General features: G+C 39.4%; 2 long non-coding RNA genes across 3 annotated transcripts in view; one reads left to right on the top strand and one right to left on the bottom strand.

Moving 5' to 3' along the window:
* Window positions 1-2,654: 2,654 nt before the first annotated feature.
* Window positions 2,655-10,753, bottom strand: LOC127535588 (uncharacterized). The gene is made up of 3 exons (XR_007944458.1): window positions 10,606-10,753; window positions 7,656-10,241; window positions 2,655-2,770 (listed from the first exon to the last, which is right to left on the bottom strand). It is a non-coding gene; the product is annotated as an uncharacterized LOC127535588 (long non-coding RNA).
* LOC127535604 (uncharacterized) overlaps window positions 2,893-24,325 on the top strand; it is a 171,447-nt gene continuing 150,014 nt past the window's right edge. The window contains exon 1 of one of the 2 annotated variants that reach the window (XR_007944482.1): window positions 2,893-3,112. This is a non-coding gene — a long non-coding RNA (uncharacterized LOC127535604). Of the gene's footprint in view, window positions 3,113-19,822; window positions 20,243-24,325 lie in introns of those variants that run through there. The other variant, XR_007944481.1, reaches the window with a different exon arrangement.

Raw genomic sequence — 24,325 nt, 5'->3', positions numbered from 1 at the left:
CTTGCACAACCAGCTGAGCTATCTGGGCCCCATTAAACCCAAAAACTGTGACTCTACTGAAATCACAACCAGGACTGCATTTATGCTGAACTTCAACGTGTGCACAGAATTAGCACTGACAAGAACATTTATTTGAATTGCTTTCTCAAATATTGCTTTATACATGCAGTGCTTGTTGCTTCTCAAAATATAGAACTGCTTGAAACATTTCAATAAGCAGAAAATGTGTATCACATGATACATGTACAGCTTTGTGAGACTGTGAGTTGGAATAGAGATCGATTACCTATGAAGCTGCAGTACCTAATCTTGCCCAGGCCACTGAGTGGAGAGATGCTGAAAAGTTCATTGATCATACATTGTTCTATCCAGTCAGTTTCAAAAGCAGCGTTTATGTTTTGACTAAACATAACCTTGATGATGTCATGGCCCTTAAAAACTGAAATGAGAAACCAAGATGAAGATGTGGTGAGGTGATATGTGCTCTGTTACTGTCTGTGCTGTAGTAATGAATGGATAGAGCATGTGATGTTACTCTTTAGTACGGCTTTGGAAATAAATGTGTTGATGTCGGTGCAACATCAGTGTTTGTAATAATTCTAATGAGTTCACCAAAGTCCAAGTTGTATCATTTGTTACTAGGAGGACTTGAAACAAGTTTTTACAGCTAAAAATGATCTGAAAAGATAAACTGTGGCATCAAATAGAGCCTTTGACAGTCATTTATCTTATTATGCATGTAAGATAATTAATTTAAGATTTACAAACAAAGTCAGAATTAAAAGACAAATATTCTTAAAACAAGATTAATAATTTACAAATTCTACTCTTGCATAGTAAATTATTCTCAAAACAAGATCAAACAGACTTTTTGGTTAGATGTAAGACTATAAGTCTGGGTTTGAAAGTTAATTTTTGCAACGTTCAGATTCAAACTGTCTCCACTCTTGAGACAACGTTGTGATGAAGAATGTTAGAAGTGAAGATAATGTGATGAGTCTCCTCCTCCTGACTGCAGAGGTGCTGCATTAACATCACATCAAACATTTCAGCTTTTAAACTTGGAAAATTGGGTATTGATCTCATAACTGCATGTTTCTGATAAGAACACATGAAATACATTTTTAAAGTGTCACATAATCAGTTTACATTTTCTTTGAGCTGAAATTTAGAGTTGAACATTTCACTGATATAAATCTACTGATAAATGGACCTTTTCACTTTCCAATGTGAAGCCATTTGAGATGCAAACTGGATCTAAAAAGTGAGATATAAATAAAGTTTTATATTATCCTCATTTGCTTAAAAAATACTTTTATTTTCAGTACGATGTCATCTCAGTTTCAAACAAAACTTATGATTAATGTGTAAATTACAGGAGAACACTTTGGAAGAAGTTACTAGTCACATTTAGATGTTAATATTTTGTCACATAATATGATCAGAATGAACTGCTGTTGGATAGTTTCTGTATAAACTGAGATGTTTCTGTAAATGAGAGACAATCACACAACAAATCCTCTGACAACCAAACTAACTGCTGAGAGACATCAACCACTGAACATGTGTGAAATAAAGAGAATCCATCCATTCTCTATACACCGCTGTATCCTCACTAGGGGTGCTGGAGTCTATCTCAGCTGACTCGGCGAAGGCAGGGGACACCCTGGACAGGTCACCAGTCTGTCACAGGGCTACATATACAGACAAACAATCACACCTATAGGCAATTTAGAGTAATCAATTAACCTCAGCATATTTTTGGACTGTGGGAGGAAGCTGGAGTGCCCGCAGAAAAGCCACGCATCCACAGGGAGAACATGCAAACTCCATGTAGAAAGATCCCAGGCCCACCCCGGGATTTGAACCAGGGATCTTCTTGCTGCAAGGCGAAAGTGCTAACCACTACTGCACTGTGCAGCCCGAAAAGAGTCTAGTCTGCAAATTTAAACAGAGGGAAAACAAGCAGGACTCATGAAATCATTTAGAAAATACAATCATTGATTGATGACTGACTGATGATCAATAAATATGTGAGAGAGTGAATGAGATCATCATCAGAGACAAACACTCTGTTAGTCAGAGCTGTGAGAGGAAGGAGGAAAGGATGAAGGGAGGAGCTAAACTGGGACTCAAGTACAGAAAAGACACAAACTTTCACAGTGGAGTTTGATCCAAGAACAGACAGATTGTCTTCATCTTCAAGATGCTGTCAGTGAACTTCAGTCTGTTTGTCACTTTGTTTGTGCTCACAATAAGAGGTAGGTGACATATTTAACATGAACAGAGTTTCACTGAGAAAAAAAGATCACAAAGTTCTATCTGTTCTACTTTGAATAAAACTCTTTACAGCTGCAGATTGTTCTCTGTTAAACAAAAGTTTTGATTGATTCATGTCTTCCTCTGCATGTTGTGTTCTTCTCCAGAGTGTAAAGGAGAAGACAAAGTGATGCAACCATCAGGAGATGTCATTGCTGCTAAAGGAGACACAGTTACACTGGATTGTAGTTTTGAGACCAGTAACGCAGGACAAACTACATTGTTCTGGTACAAAAAAGAAGTTAATAGTTTTCCTAAGTACATGTTAAGACGTGGTGATTATGGAGGTGATGTTAATGCTCCAGAGTTCCAGGAAGACAGATTTGATGCTGAATTCAGCAAGACATCAGTTCCTCTGAAGATCCAGAAGCTTCATCTGTCAGACTCTGCTGTGTACTACTGTGCTCTGAGGCCCACAGTGACAGGAAACAGTAAAACTCTGTACAAAAACCTTTGGAGCAAAGACAACAGAAAACTCCACAACATCCACGAGAGGGAGACACACTCTGTTGAAACTCTGATTTGTGACTTCTTGTTGATTGGTTGAGCTGAAAAAACAAAACACTTCGGCTGAATCCCAAACCGCCCCCTACACACTCCCCCTCCACTACCGAGTGTCACTCCAAAAGAAGTCACACTTGCAGCTGTGGAGGGCACCTATTATTGAAGGCGGAGGGTATAAATACGATCGTCAGGAATGGGACGCCCTGTCACCTCACCGGAAAACGGAAGACGTCATCGCCATGGTAACACAAAGACGCCTACTGTGCATGGCTGTAGCGCTGTGGCACAGGTTGCAACTAACAAGGATCGCTGCTGCTTCCAGAAGATGAAAGCATCCCACTTTTTTTCACTCACATGTTTTCCAATCCTATTATCTGGCATTTCAAATCCAACAAATGAATAAATGAATAAATGAATTCTGTCAGTTGTGTTCAAATTTTAAGGTGTCAGGGGGTGCACAATTAAATCAAACGTCAGCAGAGAAGAAGATTTGTTTCTTTTGTTTTATCTTTTCACACCACTCTTTTTGTGATGTTCTGTCAGTGTGAAAAATGCGTGGGAGAAATAAAGGACGCATGTGGAACTCACATCAATATGTTGTTTCCTCCTCCATTTCGATGTTGCACTTCCTGAAAAAGTTGTCCAGAGTGAGCATCGATGCAGACTCGCTATTTAAGGGCTGAACAGTCCACTCTCCCTCCGCACTACGCGGTTTGGGACGGCCCTTAATATGGAGGACCCTCCGCGGGAACGCGCAAACGGAGGGGTAGTGTGTAGGGGGAGGTTTGGGATTCAGCCATCATGTCAAGAGGTAATGGCCCCGCCCACTGAACTTCAGCTCATCCACTCACATTATTTCTTCCTCATTGTGCTGCAGTGGAAGAACATTGTTCATCTGATGTGTGTCTGACTTTAATAACTCCAAAAACATGTTGCTTTACCTCTTTTTGTTTTCATCTCACTTCATAGGCGAGTTTAGGTTTAGGGATAAGTTTTTACTTTAAAATGCTGTATTAAGCAGATAATCAGACTGTGTTTTAATAGTTTTTCTGACTTTTTTTCCAAGAAAATGAAATTATGATTTGATCATCTTGTGAAATAAACTGACAGAAATACAGTTTGTTTGCTTGTAAATGTCACATTTTCCACTGTGCCTCATGGACAATGTGAGTCTGATGGCTTCATTTGGTTTCACAAAATCAGTGTTTTCTCTGAGTTTTAATTGTGTCTCTTATGTTGATACTCAAACACATTTTTAACATATGAGTGAACACTGACTTCAAACAGGATCTGTCAGAACACTCACCATCAGATATTTGATTCAAATCATTCAGTCTTGGACACAAGGTGAAATTCAGGAACAGTCAGAAGGTTTCTGCAAGAGAATCTCAAACAGCCAACAGGCTCACAAGGAGCTAAAATAATCAGAAATGGAGATAGAAACGAGATTTTAAAAACAAGCAATAACACTTTCAAATCAACTCTAACACTAACTGGTCAACAGTGAAGTCCAGTAGAAATTGGAGCATTGTTCTTCTAACTCCTGTTGTCAAAGAATCACAAAAACAACCTCCATCACAGTTAGTCAAGATGCTGCTACCAGTCTGTAACCAGCAGGAAGAGGAACAGAGAGAAGAAACTACAGATCAAAGAGGAGACGGAGAGATTCAGGGAGGAGCTGAGCTGTTACTGAACTATAGAAGAGACACAAACTTCCACATTCAACTCACTATCAATAAACATTACTTTGTTCAACATGGTTCTGTTGGATAATTGTGGGTTTTGTGTGTTGCTTCTCTACATTTTAACAGGTATGTGACCTCATACAACACGACAATAATGTGATTCCAGAATCTATAAAGATCAGATAAACTTAAAGATGAACTTTACTGTTCCCTCACTGGGGACCTTTTCAATAATAACAGTTTTCTCTTCCTTTAGGTGTCAACTGTCAACAACTCACTGCAGAAAAGGATGAAGAGTCCAGTTTAGAAGGCAGCACTGTGACTCTGTCCTGCAAATACACCAAAGGAGCTGCTAATTATTTCTTCTGGTATCGACAGCATCCAGGAAAAGGACCAGAGTTCCTGATCTCTCATTCGCTGTCAGGAGATATAGGCTCAAATCCAGTCCCTGGACTGTCTGTTACAGTGAGAAAAGAAGAAACAAAAATGGATCTGAAGATCTCCTCTGCTAAAGTGTCAGACTCTGCTGTGTACTACTGTGCTCTGAGGCCCACAGTGACAGGAAACAGTAAAACTCTATACAAAAACCTTTGGAGCAAAGACAACAGAAAACTCCACAACATCCACTAGAGGGAGACACACTCTGTTACACTTTGATGTATATTTCATCTTCAGAATGAGTGAAGCGTCAGTTTACTATCAGATGTGATTATGATGTGAAGCTTCACAAGTAAAATCACTGATAATTTACATTACTGGTACCAGAGATACAATGAGCAATCAGTCCAAAGAGCTTCAATGAAAAGCAAGTGGACTTCTACTTTGTGTTCTTGAAGTCAATCCACCTTCATATGGAGCCTCCCCAGATCTAACTGACTGAGACTCCCAGATAAATTTGTCATCATCCCAAAATTTCATGACCAATGGCCCATGAATGATCCAGGATTCACTTGTCCTGAGGTGTGAATGGTTGCAAAACTATCAGGTGAGGGATGACTCCAGGTGTTTATGGTGAGGAAACATTATGAAGAGATCTGAAGACTTTGTTGTTTGTACCTGGTAAATGATGTTGTTTAAAAATGACTGTTCCTCTTGAATAGAAATGGTTTCCTTCACTTTCCTCTCAAATCATCTGTCTTCTCTGGCCAGAATGTGGGAGGGAGACACACTCTGTTGCACTTCTTTGATCTGATTCTTCACCACCATCTCATCTTTATCTTCTCTGTGAGCTCCAGTCAGACATGGAGCAGGTCTCTGTGAATTTCCTCCTCTGAGGTTTCAGTCATTGTTTTGATATGTTAACACAGAGACAGTTTGAGATAGTTTCTGTTTCTTGAGGCTGCTGGACTGTAAGAAGTACTGAGTCTCTGGATGTTTTTATTGGACGGTACAAATAAACCAGACTTGGTTTCAGCATCCAGAGAGCTCTACTACAGAATGGCTCCACATCAAGACACATAAAAGAATATTTGTGCAATTTCAGCATCACCAGCTGAATGTCAGGTTCCTATGGTAATACAATGCATACAGTTTGAGATACTGTAACTACCTGACTTTTATTGAGTAGAATTGGTCACATGGTTCAACAGGTTTGCAAATATAACAAATTTCCTCAGCTGAGAATCTGCAACGCTCATAACAAGTGATCAGGAAACGATTTGTTCAAAAGGAGCTGAATTAAATTTGAAGCTCTAAACATCCAGACCAGGTTAGTGATGCAGCATAAGTTACCATGGTGATCAGCCACATGAAAAGGAAGCCACCTTTCTGACATGGAAAACTGTGACTTTCGGCTGAATGCATCTTACTAACCCACTGATCTTGCTTCATAGTACGGCTGTCTGATGTGGCTGTTATTTTTCTGATGAAAAGTTCAACTGAAATTGTCCAGACTGGAAATCAGATCCATCCATTCATCCATCCATATTCTTCTGCTCGTCCAGAGACGGTCTGCGGCCAAATGAGATATATAATCCCTCCAGTGAGTTCTGGCTCTACATTGGGGTCTCATCCCAGACAAACATGTTCAGAAACCCTCTCAAACAAGTCTCTCCAGAATCATCTGAATCACATCTCCGAACTCCCTCAACTGGCTCCATTCAGACTACAGCAGCAGCAGATCAACCTCAAGTTCCCTCCAGATGTCTCCTCATCCTCTCTCTAAGACTGAGACCAGTCACCCTGTGGAAGAAACTCATTTCAGCCGCCTCTAACCACGATCATGTTTTATCTACTACAAATGCTGTAACAGACCACCTGTCCATCTCACGTCACATTTTCCCATCAGTTGAGACGAAAATCTTAACCCAAAAGGGATTTTATTGTTGAAGCTTCTTTCATCTTCTTCTGAGACATTTGTAGGAAAAGTTTAGGTTTTAAATCAATGACCAGAAGAAATAAAATGATGATTCTGGAAAGTGATTTAAAAGCAAAGCAACAGGAAATCTAACAGAATATTGTAGTTTCATGTGTTTGTGTAGATGTAAAATATATTCAGGTGTGGTTTTGGTGGTGAGAACATCCAGTGATATGAGAGGAGGAACATGTTGAGGGAGGAGCAACTCTGTCAAAGAGCAGAACAGAAAAGGACTCCCACTGTCACATGCATTCAGTCTGTAAACCAAACATAACAGATAGTGTGTGGAAGATGCTGTCACTGCATTACTGTGTCATGTTTCCTTTGTTTGTGATCACACTGAAAGGTAGGTTAAAGCAGGAAGAAGAAATGTCTGGAAAGGATCTGCTTCCAAAAAATCACTGAAACAATTGCTCACAGAGATAAATGTTGGTCATTAACAACATTTTTATCTTCCTTTAGGTGTCAACTGTCAACAACTGACTGCAGTGAAGAATGAAGAGTCCAGTTTAGAAGGCAGCACTGTGACTCTGACCTACACATACTCCCAACAAGCTACTGGTGTTGACGAATTTTACTGGTACCAACAACATCCAGGAAAACCTCCAGAGTTCCTCATTTTTCACTTGGGATCACAGAATCAAACAAAAGCTAGACTGTCTGTTTCTGTGAGTGCTGATAAAAACCAAATCAGTATGAAGATCTCCTCTGCTGCAGTGACAGACTCTGCTGTGTACTACTGTGCTGTGAAGCCCACAGTGACAGGAAACAGTAAAACTCTGTACAAAAACCTTTGGAGCAAAGACAACAGAAAACTCCACAACATCCACTAGAGGGAGACACACTCTGTTAAAGCTCTGATTTGTGACTTGTTGGACTGATGACAAAGACAACAGAGAAATCAAGCAGTAGAGATCAGACATTGTATTTTATCTTTGTGTTAAATGGAACATGAATGCTTTGAGGAATGATTAATCTGATTTGTGTTGAATTATCAGTTTTTTATTCAGTATTCTGATTAAACTATATGTGTGTCAACATCAGCCTCATGTGTTGTTAAATTTTAACAAGGAAACAACATGGAAGTAACATCTAAATTTGTAAACATACTATCAATATATGTAGCTCTCTGCACACCAGATTATTTGATCTGACAAATAATTTAATTTACCATTTGTACATGTCAACACAGCAAAGAACTCAAATGCTGGCTTGTATTAGTTGCCACACATGGAATTCTACTGATCTTAGAGACCTCAAAAGTTGATGCAAAGTTGACAACAGACCCCGAGTAGGACATATGGAGACATTTATAATTACACTCTAACATGAACTTTCTGGAGCACCAATATTACTCTCCTTTGAATGTTTTGCACTTATTTCTATTGTCAAAGTCCAACAATTAAAAATACGACCTCTGCAGAAGTAGAAAGAAATAATTTTGTCTGTGTCCTCACCAAGTCATATTTCTACAGAAACCAATGCCTTAAAGTTGTTCTAATTGGAAAAGAGACAAAATAAATCACTTTGATCAAAATCAGAGATGGCAAAGAGACAAATTTCCTTCATTCTTTCTGACTTGACACAAACTGACCCACATGTTGAAGCAGCTACTATCTACCATCAGATACATCATTTATTTGATCTCATCTGATGATATCTCTTGTTTCCAATAATCTGTCACCCATCCAAGGTCCAACTACAGTAAAGATGGGAAAACAACACTGTAACAGATGACCTGTCTGTGGGTCCACTCAGCACAATAACCAAGGCAGTCTGGCGATACAGCCAGAGTTTTTATTCACCGCACCATCACCAATGTAATTAAACAGTTTCTTCTTTTGCCCGGCGCTACACCGGACCTCGTCCGGTAAACAATCTCCAATCTCTGCCCGGTTCTCCGCCAGATCTCGTCCAGCAAACAGTCTCAGCTTCTGCCTGCCGCTACACCAGACCTCGTCCTGTCCACTGTCCTCCACCCGTACGTCTCCTCTCTCGTCCTCTCTGTCCGTGTGCCTTTTGTCCTCTGCTCCAGCCTGCTACTGCAGAGAGAATCAGGTGAGTCTGATCGATAACACCTGCGTCAATTAACCTGACGCTGCTTCCACACGCCCTCCTCGACACCTCTCTCTCCTGCAGCTGAGCTCTGCACGCCCACCGCCACAAACACAAACTTGACATTAAGTCCAACAGAGATGTTGTAACGGCTCTTTAAGACATTCTGTCAATGCAATGAACCCAATATGTGTTGAATTATCATCATTTTCATGCTTTAGTGTTCATTTTAAATCATGTGTTTGGACGTTTGATGAGGCAATTAAAAGCCATATGTTTTAAAATTTACACATGAAGACAACATGTTAACAGCGTGTAAGTTCAACATTTGATAGGAATATAAGTATGTCTAACTATAACAGTTTATGTGGTCCTACAAATTAATCCACATCACTTTGTTGACAAATCTAAACAGTAAAATGTTTTCTATCAGATTATAATAGTTGGGACACAGCAAATTTTACTGAACTGTCAAACCTCAATCACTGATTCAAAGGTGACAAAAGACTGTATTTAGATGTTGAAAATAATTTTCAGGAGCCTAATGTAGCACCGGTATCACACCACTAACTGCGCCACTGGACCAGTTCTAGGTTCTAAGGAGTGGGGAGCAAGAAAAATTACACCAGAGACCGTTGCTTTAAGCAGAAAAGGCCGGCAATTTACTGAATGTGAAACACAAATATAAAACACAGTACATAAACCCAAAAATACCCTGCAGGTTCCCAATAACAAGGGAAATGGGGAAAAAAAAAGTATTTCACTCTTCCTTTTGTTCTTTAGTTCACCTAGTTTATTTTAGTACAGCTAATCTAATTTAATTAGATCAGTCTCTTTTTCCTAGGTTGTACCTATTTTGGATTCCTATTTTTCTTCCAGAGTTAACTCTTTCTTTCTTTTACAGGCAAGAAATTACCTACAAAACCCAAGTAAATCAAAGTTGACCACAGTTATTCAAATCACATTCAAAAATATAAACATATGCAAATAAAAGTATGACACTTTAAATTTAAGTTCAAGTCCAAATGTGAATTCAAGTGTTCAGTTCAATGAAAAGTTTCAGTTCGACTCAGTCCAAAAAATAATAGTTCAATCAGTTCTCAGTTCTGTTCAGTTCAGTTCAAACTAGTTCCTGATACTCCTACCACTCTGGCAGTGAGTTACCACACGCAGAGGATTTCCTCAATGACGCGATGAAGAAGATGAGTTGAAGGTCTGGGTCTGGCTCGCCATCTTGAATCCCGTCTGTAGATGTGCACGCCCGCACATGGCAGACCAATCCTCACTCCGACCGAGTTTCCAACCGAGCAAAAAAACCTGACCTGTGTAACAGGCCATAAACACAATAAAACTATTTTTAAATCCTTGAATCACACAATAAATCCTTCACAGTCTCTGAGTTGTAACGTTACTGCTACGGTGTTTTTTTTTAACTCAAAATGGCAGCGGAGCGGTCTCTTATCTCAGGGCTCCGTCTCCCGCACTAATTACTGCACAAATCTTTCATTTACACAGCTTACACACACTTTTATAACATTCACAGTCTTCATAACCCAAAATATTAACTGGTAAACGGTTTATGACGGCGCATTTCTTTGTAACCAGCTACGTTTTTAGCGTTAGCTTTCCGCCAGAGAAAAAAAATACAACACTGTGAAAATACATGAAAATGAACACAAAACTCACCAAAACCAATGTGGCTTAGTTCTCATAAAATCCCCGTCAGTTCCCGACCAGGCAAGTTATGTTTTTCGACAGTTTTATCGACTTTTTCACTGCTTTTTCTATTAATTAATCACCGCTTGTTTTCTCCGATTCCTCCTCTGCTCTCTCCCTCAGGTCTCTGCTGCAGCGTCACTGAGGCGCTGCGTCCGTGTCGCTGGTCCCTTAAAGGGGCAACGACGTTATTTTCTGTCAACAGACTTTTAATCTTAAACATTAAATGATTGCCGAATTAACATTTTTAATTAACTCTGATGATTAATTGACATTAAATGAATCACTTTTAACTTTCAAACTTATTTATGCAGCTTTTATTCAACTATTTATTCTTATTTATGTCATATTTTAACATGGGTTACACTAAACATCACTATTGTTCAATTGTTTTTTCCACACTGATGGGTCAAAAAATGAACATGTCTCCTATGTTGAAGCTGTTTGATCATTTGGGACATTTGATCTCTGAGTGGCTTTGATCCTCTTTTCTGTTCTGTGTTTTCAGACAAGACAACTACTGGACCCTGGAGGTTTGGAAGGTTCTGTCCTGGAACATCTTTACATTAACATACACATGAATCTACTTGGTGATGCTGTCAGGAAACATTTGTATGCAGACGACACACAGTTGTACATGTTACTCTCCTCCAATGATCTTAAGTCAGTGAGTGAATGAGATCATCATCAGAGACAAACACTCTGTTAGTCAGAGCTGTGAGAGGAAGGAGGAAAGGATGAAGGGAGGAGCTAAACTGGGACTCAAGTACAGAAAAGACACAAACTTTCACAGTGGAGTTTGATCCAAGAACAGACAGATTGTCTTCATCTTCAAGATGCTGTCAGTGAACTTCAGTCTGTTTGTCACTTTGTTTGTGCTCACAATAAGAGGTAGGTGACATATTTAACATGAACAGAGTTTCACTGAGAAAAACTAGTAGATCACACAGTTCCATCTATTCGACATGCAATAAAACTCTTTACAGTTTCTGATTATTCTCCATTAATCAATTAAATTTGTTGATTCATAACTTCCTCTGCATGTTGTGTTTTTCTCCAGAGTGTAAAGGAGAAGACAAAGTGATGCAGCCATCAGGAGATGTCATTGCTGCTGAAGGAGACACAGTTACACTGGATTGTACTTTTGAGAGCAGTTCCACAACACAGTCTACTTTGTTCTGGTACAAACAAGAAGTGAATGGTTTTCCAAAGTACATTTTAAAACGTGGTTATTCTGGAGCTGATAATGCTGAAGAGTTCCACAAAGACAGATTTGATGCTGAACTCAACAAGAGGGAGACACACTCTGTTACACTTCTGTAGTTTTTAGTTTAGATTTTTCTGTGCAGCTCAGAATTTTATGTATTTATTTATTTATTCATGGACCATGTAATTATCATGGGACACATAGAACCGATGCATTACATATAGAGTTTGTAGCATGGAGCTAATTTACAACCAGTGTTGCTAAATTAGCGACTTTCTTACTAAATCTAGTGACTTTCCAAAGCATTCTAGCAACTTTTTTTTGTCAAAAGCGACTAGCGACAAATCTAGTGACTTTTTCTGCTGTTTTGGAGACTCTGATAGGAAAACTCGGATCATTCTGCAGTTACTGTCCTCAACAAGCAGCAGGTGCTGCTGTCAGCTTCTCCCCCTCCCAGAGCACAGGCTGTCAGTCCAGTAACCCCACAGCAGTCCCAGTGTCTGATTAGAAGACACATCACTCTGCGGCGAGACGATAGATGAATCACGCATGCGCAAAGTCACTACAGATCCCATCCAGACTTATGGAGCGAGATCTAAATGAAAATGTTTCTTCACTGTCATGCTAAAATAAGCCACAGCATTTAGCCTCTAGCTCAAAAACATATTTTGGGTGTTTTATACTCACTTTTTGGTCTCTTCCACAAAGTTATTCCTCTCTCCTACAACGTTGATTACAATTACATGCAAACCGCGAAATATGCAAATTAGGCGATGACGTCATTTAGCGACTTCTAGCGACTTTTAGGACAGCCAATAGTAACTTTCCTTACTGAGGAGTTGGCAACACTGTTTACAACACCCATCTCTGGTTGGGCTTTAAATGTATTCAAAGACCAACAACACAAATATAAACAGAACAGACAACATTAAAAACATATAACCCCCACACACCCACACACACACACACACACACCCACACACCCACACAAACGCACACACACACACACACACACACACACACACACACACAAACGCACACAATGACACAGTCCACAGACAGTCAGACCTTATAGATTTCATAGGTACATTCTTGTTTTTCTTTCAGCCAGTAGCTACAGTATAAAGTCAATAATGTCTTCTTGTGTGATTGCTGGCTAATTTGACTCTATGATTACTGTGAATTCAATTTTAAAGTGAAATTTGATCATTTTTACAGGTTGATCATCAGTGCATACAAAATCTTAACTAATTTAATGAACTGGAGGCTTTTGTTTTTAATTCTTTCCCATAGTAATAATGGTACAAACATTTACATTACTGTGAACAGAAGATAAAACTTTTAATTTGGCCCACAGACAGTCAGAGACTACTTCCAGTCCTGCATGGATTTAGAACACCGATGGAAATAATTCTGTCCATATTTATTTTAAATAACAGTGTCGTTATTCACATAGCCATTTCTACAACAAAGATTCAACAACAGCAGATAAAACCAACATAATGTGTAAATAGCAGGGATTCCATTTCCACAGCTTCAGTGTGAGAACAGGAAGGCTGGAACTTGACATTATTTTCACAGTTAATTAATCCGTTAAGACATTTTAAATGTCTTGATGACTTGTTTGGTCGATAAAAAATCAGAAAATGGAGAAATAATGTTGAGCAGCCTTTCCTAAGATGACAGATAACCTCAAATCTCTCATTTAGTCCACAACCCAAAGTTTTTCAGTTTACTGTCATTATGTAGCAAAAAACAAATGAAAAATGAATTCATTTTAAACAAGCTGCAATTTACAAATAAAAAACATTATTTTCTTGATACATTGATTATCACTACAGTAGTTTAAAATTATTCAGTTAATGCATTATTACATATCTAATCAACAGTAAATGCCCGATAGCCTCTTGTCTCACAAAGGCGTGAAAATGATTCAATTTCAAATGGAAACTGCAATTTTGAAAAAAAAAATGTGACTAGCAAATCACAAAGGCGACAGTTTGGGATGTCTAAAGTTTGGTTGTTAATAAATAAGTATAAAACTGTTGATCTTTCAGAGGCTGTTTATGTCCATCACAACTTGATTGAAGCAGCACAGTATGGTTCAACTGAAATGAAACCAGTGTAATTAATAATCACACAGAGTTTAAACTGGTTCTCAGTGGTTTTACAAAATCAGTGTTTTCTTTGAGTGACTATAACACCTTTAATTGTGTCTCATATGGTGAAACTCCATCATATTTTCAACAAACAAGTGAACACTGACTTCAAACAGGATCTGTCAGAACACTCACCATCAGATATTTGATTCAAATCATTCAGTCTTGGACACAAGGTGAAATTCAGGAACAGTCAGAAGGTTTCTGCAAGAGAATCTCAAACAGCCAACAGGCTCACAAGGAGCTAAAATAATCAGAAATGGAGATAGAAACGAGAGTTTAAAAACAAGCAATAACACTTTCAAATCAACTCTAACACTAACTGGTCAACAGTGAAGTCCAGTAGAAACTGGAGCATTGTTCTTCTAACTCCTGTTATCAAAGAATCAGAAAAACAACCTCCATCACAGTTAGTCAAGATGCTGCTACCAGTCTGTAACCAGCAGGAAGAGGAACAGAGAGAAGAAACTACAGATCAAAGAGGAGACGGAGAGATTCAGGGAGGAGCTGAGCTGTTACTGAACTATAGAAGAGACACAAACTTCCACATTCAACTCACTATCAATAAACATTACTTTGTTCAACATGGTTCTGTTGGATAATTGTGGGTTTTTTGTGTTGCTTCTCTACATTTTAACAGGTATGTGACCTCATACAACAAGAGAATATTGTGATTCATTTATATCATCTGATAAGAGCAGATAAACTTTATGATGAACTTTATTGTTCCCCCCCTGAAGAAATTTTCAGTATTAATAACAGTTTTCTCTTCCTTTAGGTGTGAACTGTCAACAACTGACTGCAGAAAAGGATGAAGAGTCCAGTTTAGAAGGCAGCACTGTGACTCTGTCCTGCAAATACACCAAAGGAGCTGCTAGTTATTTCTTCTGGTATCGACAATATCCAGGAAAAGCACCAGAGTTCCTGATCTCTCATTCGCTGTCGGGAGACATAGGATCAAATCTAGTTCCTAGACTGTCTGTTACAGTGAGAAAAGAAGAAACAAAAATGGATCTGAAGATCTCCTCTGCTGCAGTGACAGACTCTGCTGTGTACTACTGTGCTGTGAGGCCCACAGTGACAGGAAACAGTAAAACTCTGTACAAAAACCTTTGGAGCAAAGACAACAGAAAACTCCACAACATCCACTAGAGGGAGACACACTCTGTTAAAGCTCTGATTTGTGACTTGTTGAACTGATGACAAAGAGAACAGAGAAATGAAGCAGCAAAGATCAGAGACAGAGCTGCTGTGGAAACACAAAACACTTTGATTGGCTGAACTGAAAAAAAATGATGTCAAGAGGTAATGGCCCCGCCCACTGAACTTCAGCTCATCCACTCACATTATTTCTTCCTCATTGTGCTGCAGTGGAAGAACATTGTTCATCTGATGTGTGTCTGACTTTAATAACTCCAAAGACATGTTGCTTTACCTCTTTTTGTTTTCATCTCACTTCATAGGTGAGTTAAGTTCAGGGATAAAACTTTACTTTGACCTGCTGCTTTAACAACATACACAGACAACTTTTGAAAAGTTTTTCAGATTTTTGTTCTGAGAAAATGAAATGATGTTATGATCATCTTTTGAATTGAACTGACAGAAATACAGTTTTACTGCTTGTAAATGTGACATTTTCCACTGTCTTCACCTCTCAGCCTCATGGACAATGTGAGTCTGATCGCTTCATTTTCTCTACTTTTTCCAGGACTAAAAGCTGAAGACACAATCTCTCCTGTACAAGATGAAGTCAGTGGAACAGAAGGAGAATCTGTCACACTCACATGTCACTATCAGACAGGGTATAGTCAAGTTAGACTTTACTGGTACAAACATCATTCTGACCTTCAGGCTCCTCAGTTTATACTCTGGAAAGGAGCAAAAGGATACACAAGACAATATATTCCTAATAGTCGATATAGATCCCAAACAACAGATACATCAACTACATTGACCATCAATCAGCTAACCCTGGCAGACACAGCTCTCTACTACTGTGCTCTAGAGACACAGTGATACAAAGTGTAGCAGAGGCTGTACAAAAACCTGAACACAGATATGAGACTCCTCTTCAAAGAGGAGGGAAGTGGTATTGAGAGCACAGCTTCATATCAGATGGATTGAGGTAATTCCTGTTTTCTCACAGTCACTGTGGTTACAGCTGCTGATGAAACACTGTGGGAGGATTGACAGGAGCAGAAGATCAGTGATGCCTCCAGAAGAGAAGCTGCAGAGGATTTGAGGACAGAAGTTCACTCTCATGAAACAGTTTATTAATGATTTCAACACTCAAAATGTTTCCACGATGATCATTTTTCAAACTATATCAACATGTTGTACAATAAAATGTATTTTAATACTTACTTGCTGTCATATTTCTTTTTATTGTCAGTGGTGAATCCAGCCATCATTTACCATCAGATGAATCTTTCAAATGGTCTCATCTGATGATATCTGTCGTTGTCAGTAGTACATATTCTGTCACCCATTCAAAATCCAACTACGAGGAAGAAGGAAAGACAATACAAACCAGACATTAAGCTCAACACAGACATTGTAATGGGTCTTTAAAATGAAACTTTACTCTTCTGTAAGAACTCACAAATTCATGCAGTGGCAACAAAGACTCTTCCTCCTGGGCAACAATATGGACTCATTCATATAATAATAATGGATTAGATTTATGCAGCGCTTTTTGGACACTCAAAGCGCTTCACAATGGATCCATTATTCATTCACTCACACATTCTCACTCTGGTGGTGGTAAACTACATTTGTAGCCACAGCTGCCCTGGGACAGACTGACGGAAGCATGGCTGCCAATCCAAGCCAAAAAATTACACGATTGTTCAAAAATTTAGGGTCACCCAAACAATTTCATGTTTTCCATGAAAACTCACAGTTTCATTCATGTGCTAACATAACTGTACAAATGTTTTCTAATCATCAGTGAGCTTATCAACACCATTAGCTAACACAATGTAGCATTAGAACACAGGAGTGAATAGAAATGTTCCTCTGTACCCCTATGGAGATATTCCATTAAAAATCAGCTGTTTCCAGCAAGAATAGTCATTTACCACAAAACAATGTTAAGACTGGATTTTGGTTAATTTAATGTTATCTTCATTGAAAAAAAAGTTTTTCTTTCAGAAAGGACCAAACCTACACACGTGGACAAAATTGTTGGTACCCCTCAGTTAAAGAAGGAAAAACCCACAATTCTCACTGAAATCACTTGAAACTCACAAAAGTAACAATAAATAAAAATTTATTGAAAATTAAATAATCAAAATCAGCCATCACTTTTGAATTGTTGATTAACATAATTATTTAAAAAAACAAACTAATGAAATAGGGCTGGACAAAAATGATGGTACCCATAACTTAATATTTTGTTGCACAACCTTTTGAGGCAATCACTGCAATTAAACGATTTCTGTATTTGTCAATGAGCGTTCTGCAGCTGTCAACAGGTATTTTGGCCCACTCCTCATGAGCAAACAGCTCCAGTTGTCTCAGGTTTGATGGGTGTCTTCTCCAAATGGCATGTTTCAGCTCCTTCCACATATGTTCAATGGGATTCAGATCTGGGCTCATAGAAGGCCACTTTAGAATAGTCCAACGCTTTTCTCTCAGCCATTCTTGGGTGTTTTTGGCTGTGTGTTTTGGATCGTTGTCCTGTTGGAAGACCCATGACCTGCGAATGAGACCAAGCTTTCTGACACTAGGCAGCACATTTCTCTCCAGAATGCCTTGATAGTCTTCAGATTTCATCGTACCTTGCACACTTTCAAGACACCCTGTGCCAGATGCAGCAAAGCAGCCCCAAAACATTACTGAGCCTCCTCCATGTTTCACCGTAGGGACAGCGTTCTTTTCTTCGTATGCTTGGTTTTTGAGTCTATGAACATAGAGTTGATGTGCCTTACCAAAAAGCTCCAGTTTGGTCTCATCTGTCCAAAGGACATTCTCCCAGAAGCTTTGTGGCTTGTCAACATGCATTTTTGCAAATTCCAGTCTGGCTTTTTTATGAGTTTTTTTTCAGCAGTGGTGTCCTCCTTGGTCGTCTCCCATGAAGTCCACTTTGGCTCAAACAATGACGAATGGTGCGATCTGACACTGATGTACCTTGGCCTTGGAGTTCACCTTTAATTTCTTTGGAGGTTGCTCTGGGCTCTTTGGATACAATTCCAACGATCCGTCTCTTCAATTTGTCATCAATTTTCCTCTTGCGGCCACGTCCAGGGAGGTTGGCTACTGTCCCGTGGGTCTTGAACTTCTGAATAATATGAGCCACTGTTGTCACAGGAACTTCAAGCTGTGTAGAGATGGTCTTATAGCCTTTACCTTTAAGATGTTTGTCTATAATTTTTTTTCGGATGTCCTGGGACAATTCTCTCCTTCGCTTTCTGTTGTCCATGTTCAGTGTGGTACACACCTTTTCACCAAACAGCAGGGTGACTACTTGTCTCCCTTTAAATAGGCAGACTGACTGATTATGAGTTTGGAAACACCTGTGATGTCAATTAAATGACACACCTGAGTTAATCATGCCACTCTGGTCAAATAGTTTTCAATCTTTTATAGAGGTACCATCATTTTTGTCCAGGCCTGTTTCATTAGTCTGTTTTTTTAAATAATTATGTTAATCAACAATTCAAAAGTAATGGCTGTTTTTGATTATTTAATTTTCAATAAATTTTTATTTATTGTTATTTTTGTGAGTTTCAAGTGATTTCAGTGAGAATTGTGGGTTTTTCCTTCTTTAACTGAGGGGTACCAACAATTTTGTCCACGTGTGTATGAATAGTCGTGTATATACACACCTACACAAACTTTCAGAGGACCAGCATCACTCCTATTTGAACTTTTTCCTCTTCGTCAAAGGTCAATATACAAATTTTTGGCCTTTTCAGGAGATATTTTTGCTGATTTGGCTCAAATTCATGGTGAGTCTCTAAGTGGTCTTGATCCTCTTTTCCATTATGATTTGTTCTTTCAGTTTTAAACAATCAAATATTGACTCCAAACAACTTTACGGTTCTATCCTGGAACCTCTTCAGTTTAACAAAAACATGCTTCTGCTGAGTGATGTTGTCAGGAAACACTTGTATGCAGACGACACACAGTTGTACATGTTACTGTCCTCCAATGATCTTAAGTCAGAGAGTGAATGAGATCATCATCAGAGACAAACACTCTGTTAGTCAGAGCTGTGAGAGGAAGGAGGAAAGGATGAAGGGAGGAGCTAAACTGGGACTCAAGTACAGAAAAGACACAAACTTTCACAGTGGAGTTTGATCCAAGAACAGACAGATTGTCTTCATCTTCAAGATGCTGTCAGTGAACTTCAGTCTGTTTGTCACTTTGTTTGTGCTCACAATAAGAGGTAGGTGACATATTTAACATGGACAGAGTTTCACTGAGAAGCATTAGCAGATTACAAAGTTTTATCTGTTCTACATGGAATGAAACTCTTAACAGCTGATTATTCTCCGTTAAACAATCATTTTTATTGATTCATGTCTTCCTCTGCATGTTGTGTTCTTCTCCAGAATGTAAAGGAGAAGACAAAGTGATGCAGCCATCAGGAGATGTCATTGCTGCTGAAGGAGACACAGTTACACTGGATTGTACTTTTGAAACAAGTACCACAGGACAAACTACATTGTTCTGGTACAAACAAGAAGTAAATAGTTTTCCTAAGTACATGTTAAGACGTGGTGATTATGGAGGTGATAATGCTCCAGAGTTCCAGGAAGACAGATTTCATGCTGAATTCAGCAAGACATCAGTTCCTCTGAAGATCCAGAAGCTTCAGCTGTCTGACTCTGCTGTGTACTACTGTGCTCTGCAGCCCACAGTGACAGGAAACAGTAAAACTCTGTACAAAAACCTTTGGAGCAAAGACAACAGAAAACTCCACAACATCCACTAGAGGGAGACAGACTCTGTTAAAGCTCTGATTTGTGACTTCTTGTTGATTGGCTGAGCTGAAAAAACAAAACACATCGGCTGAATCCCAAACCACCCCCTACACACTCCCCCTCCACTACCAAGTGTCACTCCAAAAGAAGTCACACTCGCAGCTGTGGAGGGCACCTATTATTGAAGGGAGAGGGTATAAATACGATCGTCAGGAATGGGACACCCCGTCGCCTCACCGGAAAACGGAAGACGTCATCGCCATGGTAACACAAAGACGCCTACTGTGCATGGCTGTAGCGCTGTGGCACAGGTTGCAGGTAATGATGTAGGGGCTACATTCTGCTTCAAATAATTTGAAGTCATCCCACATGTTTTCCAATCCTATTATCTGGGATTTCAAATCCAACAAATGAATAAATGAATGAATTCTGTCAGTTGTGTTCAAATTGTAAGGTGTCAGGGGGTGCACAATTAAATCAAATGTCAGCAGAGAAGAAGATTTGTTTCTTTTGTTTTATCTTTTTTCACCACTCTTTTTGTGATGTTCTGTCAGTGTGAAAAAGGCGTGGGAGAAATAATGGATGCATGTGGAACTTACATCAATATGTTTGTTTCCTCCTCCATTTCGACGTTGCACTTCCTGAAAAAGTTGTCCAGAGTGAGCATCGATGCAGACTCGCTATTTAAGGGCTGAACAGTCCACTCTCCCTCCGCACTACGTGGTTTGGGACGGCCCTTAATATGGAGGACCCTCCGCGGGAACGCGCAAACGGAGGGGTAGTGTGTAGGGGGAGGTTTGGGATTCAGCCATCATGTCAAGAGGTAATGGCCCCGCCCACTGAACTTCAGCTCATCCACTCACATTATTTCTTCCTCATTGTGCTGCAGTGGAAGAACATTGTTCATCTGATGTGTGTCTGACTTTAATAACTCCAAAGACATGTTGCTTTACCTCTTTTTGTTTTCATCTCACTTCATAGGTGAGTTTATGAACACATGAATTTCTCTTTAGCCTGCTGTGTTCATGTTCACAGTTGAAATCACTCAATATTCTGTCTTTGTCATCAAGTTCTGTACAATCTAGTTGTGATCTGAGCTCCAGTTGAGCTGTTTGTGTCCACAGAGTAACACTGTACAGGTGACATTTTCCACTGTCTTCTCCTCTCAGCCTCATGGACAATGTGAGTCTGATGGCTTCATTTTCTCTACTTTTTCCAGGACTAAAAGCTGAAGACAGAATCTCTCCTGTACAAGATGAAGTCAGTGGAACAGAAGGAGAATCTGTCACACTCAGGTGTAACTATCAGACAACCAACCGTTATGCTACACTTCACTGGTACAAACATCATTCTGACATTCAGGCTCCTCAGTTTATACTCGGGAAAGGAGCAAAGCTGAGAACAGATGAACACATTCCTGATATTCGATATGAATCCCAAACAACAGATACATCAACTACATTGACCATCAATCAGCTAACCCTGGCAGACACAGCTCTCTACTACTGTGCTCTAGAGACACAGTGATACAAAGTGTAGCAGAGGCTGTACAAAAACCTGAACACAGATATGAGACTCCTCTTCAAAGAGGAGGGAAGTGGTATTGAGAGCACAGCTTCATATCAGATGGATTGTGCTAATTCCTGTTTTCTCACAGTCACTGTGGTTACAGCTGCTGATGAAACACTGTGGGAGGATTGACAGGAGCAGCAGATCCACATCAACCACAATCACACCACAGGAAAGTTCAAAAACAACACAGAAAATAAAAGAAAAGAGAAAGATTGACAAAACCACTGATGAGAAAAATTCATAATAAATCTGAACTGTTGGTCCAATTCTGAGCTTTTTGGTCGTACTAGACATTGTGTTCAGAGGATAGCAAACACTGCACATCATCACAAACACACCATCTCCTCTGTGGATGATGGTCACAGCATCATGTTGTGAGAATGCTTCTGAGCAGCTCGTCCTTAATGCCTTGTGAAGGTAAGGAGGGAAAAGTGAGTAAAATGGAGGGAAATTCTCACAGACAACCAGCAACTTGCTCATCCTCACACTGAAAACTTGCTGAGAAAGTCAATGAGCCGAAGCAAACAGCCACAGCTTTACAGAATTGTTTTAAAGACAAGAAGGTGAATGTTTTGGAGTTGCTGAGTCACAGCCCAGACCTCAATCCAACTGAGAATTTGTGGCTGGACTTGACGAGTCCTGTTCTCAGACGACTCAGATGCTTTTTGGTGTCTGTACAGAAATCATGTTCAATTTTTACTGTGCAGCAATCGAGTCCATATTCAGGTATAGATCACCTGCTGGTCTGGGGCTCTCACAGTTAAATCCAAAACACAGATTCATTACCTGGTGAAGAAGACAATCAAGATCATGGGTTTCCCTGCTCCACTCATGCCACAAGAATTGTTTCTACAGACCACCATCAGGCAGGCAAACAACATTTTCTCGGACTCATCACATGTCCTGTTCACAGAGTATGTTCTGCTGAATTCAGACAGGAGGTACAGAGTCTCGCTTTGCAGGCTCAGCCTTTTTAAAAACTCTTTTATCCCCCTCTCAGTCAAGCTGACCAATGAGCAGTTAGGTGCAGCTACCAAAAGGAAGTGGCTAAATGTTGTGCACATAGGGATGTAAGGGGGTATGAGTGTATTTTAGGTTTTCTCTTTGTATTATTTTAACTTATTTATAGGACATGTATCTTATGTGTTTTTAGTAGCATGTGTTCTGTTTGACGTGTTGCCTTTGTTGAAAACAAATTTCTCCCACAGGAGACAACAAAGTAAACCTTGACCTTGATGATCACAGTACAACCAGACAGAGCATGAGCAGGTTTACAGAGAAGAATATTCTAAAACTAACGTGATCAGATGTGCAAAACAGATGAAGATTGATCCATCAAATAAGTCTGCAGTTTCCCTTAAAATGTCATGTTTCTCTTCTTCCACAGTTAAAATAAAATATAAATGTAGTTGTGGGAGCATTTTTTTTCGTTAACATATTTTAAATAATTATTATCAGGCATAGAAGGTGTGTCCCACAACAACCTTGTCAGCAGAACCTTTTTATCTGGTAGAAGAAGAAAAAAACTGTAAATCACTTGAATTTATATCTTCAAACAGTTTTCCTAAGGAATGGATAGAGTAAAGTTATGTCCTCACTTCTATTTTTCATATTTTCATAACATTGCCAGCCTTGATTGAAGGTCTCACTCTACCATATACATCCCTGTTATGCATATTATCAGGATAGAACAAATTATTTACACTGTTTTATTTACTTTTTTCCATCAGTGAGTTTGTCCTCTTGGTCAGCAGTGACAGCTAGATAATTATTTAGCTTCTACTCCTGAGATAAATCAAACATTAGCATGGATTAGCAACCCTGTTACTGTGATTAGAGCAGGATGAGCAAAAACAACAAATAAAACACGTAACAAAAATGTTGCCATTGATGGTTAAGCTGAGCCATTCAAACCTTTGATAGTTTATTACCTATTATTGATGAATATACAGCGGAACAAAGTAAAAGAGAAGGTGTATTTTTCAGAAATTTAAAAGCCCAAATGTCCTCCAATTCTGGAACGAACCATAAACCAATGAGTGTAACAGAGAAATCAAGAGTCTCATGAAACAAGGGGTTGGACATCAACACACTCCATCATACAGTGACTTCATGAGGAGGAGGGTCTTCCTGTACAGATGTTGGAGCCCAGCTGTCTCCATCACAAACTCTGCAGACTCCACAAAGTTCAGTTTGAGGATCGCTGAGTGTTTTTGGTTAGAACACGATGCTCTTCATTCCAGTGCTGCTCCTTCATATATTCACTGGTAAGTCACATTTTAACTCATCTCTTTAAATTCAGAGGCAGAAACATTCATATCTGCCCATTTAATGACAACAGAACAAAATGCCCAACAAAACACATTTTAACTCACAAACTGAAATTTTCCTGCAGGTGTCAGCAGTGAAGAACTCACTCCAGTCAACAATGAAGAGTACAGTTTGGTAGGAAACACTGTTTCTTTGTCCTACAAGGCCTCAAAAGTGTCAGCAGGAGATTATTTCTTCTGGTATCGACAACATTCAGGAAAACCTCCACAGCTTCTCATCTCACACTCCAATTCAGGAACAATTGGAACGAACGAAGATCCCAGACTGAAGATTCAACTGGAGGGAAACCAAATGACTATGGAGATCTCCTCTGCTGAAGTGACAGACTCTGCTGTGTACTACTGTGCTGTGAAGCCCACAGTGACAGGAAACAGTAAAACTCTGTACAAAAACCTTTGGAGCAAAGACAACAGAAAACTCCACAACATCCACTAGAGGGAGACACACTCTGTTAACGCTCTGATTTGTGACTTGTTGAACTGATGACAAAG

The sequence above is a fragment of the Acanthochromis polyacanthus genome, chromosome 9, assembly GCF_021347895.1.
Source record: "Acanthochromis polyacanthus isolate Apoly-LR-REF ecotype Palm Island chromosome 9, KAUST_Apoly_ChrSc, whole genome shotgun sequence".
NCBI lineage: Eukaryota > Metazoa > Chordata > Actinopteri > Pomacentridae > Acanthochromis > Acanthochromis polyacanthus.
This window is presented reverse-complemented; position numbering and strand designations above follow the sequence as displayed.